This window comes from Amblyomma americanum, chromosome 3, assembly GCF_052857255.1.
Source record: "Amblyomma americanum isolate KBUSLIRL-KWMA chromosome 3, ASM5285725v1, whole genome shotgun sequence".
Lineage (NCBI taxonomy): Eukaryota > Metazoa > Arthropoda > Arachnida > Ixodida > Ixodidae > Amblyomma > Amblyomma americanum.
In genome coordinates, this window is record NC_135499.1 from 137587582 (window position 1) to 137591610 (window position 4029).

Genomic DNA, 4029 nt, shown 5'->3' on the forward strand with positions numbered 1-4029 from the left:
TGATTACGCCACTTCTGAAGACTTGAGCGATGTGAGTGCCGAAGCCAAGCTACTTTCATTCTTGACTTGTCACCCTTATGGTTTAGCACTCACTCTTCATAAAGTCGGAGGCCAGATCAAAGCGAGATGAAGTGGATGAAAATGCAACTTTTTAATTATCGTAACTCTGCATTCACCGAAGGACTTTCTCAAAAGCGCTGTTCGGAGAAAAGTACCAATGATTTCGGTATTGCAAGACGTATTTATCATGCCGCTCTGGGAACAGTCATTTCACATTCGAAACCCCTGCAGTCCTATGCTGCCTAATGATGTCTTCAAGGTAATTCAGTGCACGGCTTTTTGAATTTATAGAGACCTGCAGTTTCAGGTTGCTTCCTGAGTACTAAAATGCGCTTCGGTATCAAGCAATGACGAAAGCATTCTTACACTTGCTGTTTCGCACATGCATCAGGTTCCTTTGTGCGATAGTGCGCCCACATTTAGCCGATGGTAGCTTCTACTTTTCTCTGACTTATCGTAAAACTAACGTGTGCACATTCTTCACACCAACAGCAATGCTTCCAGCTGCTTTAAGTGCCGCGACAGCGCGCGTCAATTTTCTCCCCAAACTATGCATAAGCGAACGATGCCCCATCATGCTTCCGGGGCGCGAATACCACACCTTCATACAGGTATCGTCGCTGTTCACGTATCTTGTCGAGCATAACGCCTTGTTAGGGATATGGGGCTCTTAGATCACCTAGTGAATCATTGTCGTTTCTGTCTGTTACCAATTAAGTGACTTCAAGAACAAAAGCATCCCGCACACGTTGAACAAAAGAGGAAGATAGTTTCTCAATGCGAATCAACCGAACTGCAAAGCAGCGAACTAAGTTGAATCAACAACAGATGAAAATCCACTTTACCTCTCCGCATTAAATCTGAGTAAAAACACTTACCGAAAACATACTTACCCAGCTGCCGTCCATAGGTTCTAGAGAGGAAGCTGAATCCTCTGGAATGCTTCTGAAGGGAAATAAAATAAGTTACGAGTATTTACTCGTGAATTACATGGGGGAGGCGGGCGGGAGTGCAGAGCTGTGCGCAGGAACTGCTAGGCATCTGACGCTTTGGGTTATGTTTAACGCGGGGGTCCCACTCCCGCAGCGCGAATGCTCCAGTTTAGGGTATGTTTGCGCCGACATTCTGCGCATTATTTTTGTTCAAACAGCCCAATGTAGGCGTCATTGGAAAGATTAATGCAGCTCTGCAAATTGATGCACACCGCTTTAGTGGAGCTACATTATCAACTGCACAAGCGTAGGTAATGCAGGTGACGAATCCGGTATTTTCATTCATATGCCCTATTAGAGAACTTTTCTGAAGAAACTACTTCACTTAGGACAGTTTCGTTCGGCCTTCATTAAGAGTAGATGTCTATCTAGTACAAAATGGTCTACGAATATGAGTTCGTTGAATTGTATTTGATCGGCGGCGTTTTAAATACACAAACATTTAGCAATTTGGGGCACGAGTATTTGCGCTGTATCGGGCTGAACAACAGCAACATTTTTACCACTTGGGGCGTACAATATACTGGTGCAGTTCGCTAATCGACTTATCTTGGTCATTTTTACAGTACAGCTTTCTGCGTTTGAAAAAGGGCACGCGGGAATGAAATTCACCCTTTGCGATCTTTTCAAACAGTGTCGAATTGCGAAAACGCCCACATGCTGCAATTGCGGGTATTGTTGCAGAACACGTAAGGGCGTAGTCCTCTTTTACGACGTACTGCATTGCCGCGATACAGCGGTAATGCGTACAAAAACCTTATGAAGTCATATTTTTGAAAGATATAAAATAGCGTTGTCGTGTACACGAACACGTGCGTGATAGAATAGAAATATACCGGCGCTTTGAGCGCAGTGCATACCATCGACGGAAAAATGGCTGTGATTTATATCTGGTTAAACCTGGAGTGACGCGATAGCTACAGCTGGCCGAGTGGAACTCGCTCAGTCGAATTGCAAAGTCATTATTTCGCCGTTGCGTTTCGCTGGGCGTTCCTTCATCATCTTTGTCCCTGGACGTGAACTCACTCTCTCCCCCCTCTCCACTCCTCCCCCACTTGGTTTCGCCGGCAGCTGCCACAGTGGCCGCGGCGGCTGTAGTCATCGCCCACCTCCGCCCAGCCTTTCGGCCGGACCGGGGAAATGAGCTGCCTGCCTCCTGCAAGCCCCCGACGTGCACGCGCCACTCCCAGTGCGTGCCGTTCACCCTCCCCAGTTGTGGCTGCTGCTGCTGCTGGGACCTGCCTTCCTGGACACCACGGACCACCAGCGCGCGTTGCAAGCGGACATCCCCCCTCCCCACATCCCCTTTCGCCATCCCCGCTCCAAGCTGTGCCCCCGCGATATGGGTGGCAGAAATCGAGCACATTCCCCCCCACATAGCCACAAGAAGAAGTCACGCTGAAGGCTCGAAATGCGAGCGTAATGTGGTTTCGCGGTGCGCACAGCTGCTGCGTGCTCTGACGACACTACGCGCATGCGCACAACTGATGAGCTGGGTGGCGTCTGCTCCGCCGTCGGCGCAGCGGTGAGGCGCGCGGCGCGCACACCAGCTGCGAGCTATGACGTCACTCCGCGCATGCGCGCAGCCACGCTGACATGGCGAAGTTGCTGGCGTAGTGTAGCTATCGCTACAAAAACGATCAACTTAACATCGATTCAACAACTGAATCCCCAACGATATGCTTTAGTTGCACGTGCACTGAACTGATATGAAATAACTGCGGACGCGTGGCATTCACTCCAACCAACGCTCAATAACAAGATCATGCTCATTCTTCGATTTGATACAAGCTGCACTGGGCAAGCAGTTGACAATGGAAGCAACGCAACATCAGTACGCCAGCACCGTTAAGAACAAGCACAAATATACAGAATAGGCAATATTGTTTTCATTAGTTCCCGAGTTCAATTCGAACCCGCCCGCGGTGGCCGTGTTTCGATGGCGGCGAAACCTTTCTTCCTTTCTTCTTTCACTACATTCCTTATTCCTTCTCTTACGGCGCAGTTCGGGTGTCCACCGACATATGTGAAATAGTTGCTGCTGATTTCCTTTATTCAAAACTAATTTTCAATTTTTAAAATTTTCACATGAAAAAGGCGCCAGTGTTCTGTGCGATGTCAGTGCACGTTAAAGATCAGAGGCTTCCACAACCTCCCCTCTTTTTCCTTTCTTCTTTCACTCCCTCCTTTATCCCTTCCCTTACGGTGTGGTTCAGGTGTCCGCTGATATGTGATACAGATACTGCGCCATCTTTTTTCTTCAAAAAAAAATTTCAATATTTTTTTCAACTAGGAATATTCGGAGAAAGCAGCGCTTCAGACTCGATCATAGACGTTCCGTCACGTCTGAGATATTTCTTGCATATGACAAGTGGTAAAAAATGGCCTCGTCATTACAGATGCTCAGAAATCTGTTGGGACTCGCTGCTAGGACACACATTCGATTGGTCAACCAGCCATGAATCAAGAAAAGCCATTTTGCTCTATCATCACGAATTGAACTATTCATATAAGGCCCCGCAAAGCTGCGCATAAAGCTGCAGGTTTTTGTGACGACAAAAAAAAAATCCCTGTTTAATCCGCTGTTTCACCTTTTATGACGTCTTTACGCCACAGCTTCTATATAAGTGCTGTCAGGGACCAACGCCTAGTTACTTTCATTTCTGCACGCACCGCGCACGCAGTTATTTTCCCCGCTTCGCAAAAAGATGGGCGCTAAAGGTTTTCCACGTATCGCGATGTCTGTGCTCCTGGTAGCTGCATGTGTCTGCCTAATGGTGCAGCATTCGCTCGCCATGGAATCGGAGTCCAAATCAAAGCGAGGTAAGAAGCTTGAAATTCATTTTTAATTACCTTTATTAAGTGTTTTAGTCTCTAGAATTGCACCTCGACCAGAATTAGGGAATCATTCCGCAGTTTTCGGCGACGCGCCTTTTAAGCCGCTTTCGTAACAGTGATTTTACATTCGGCGCAGCTG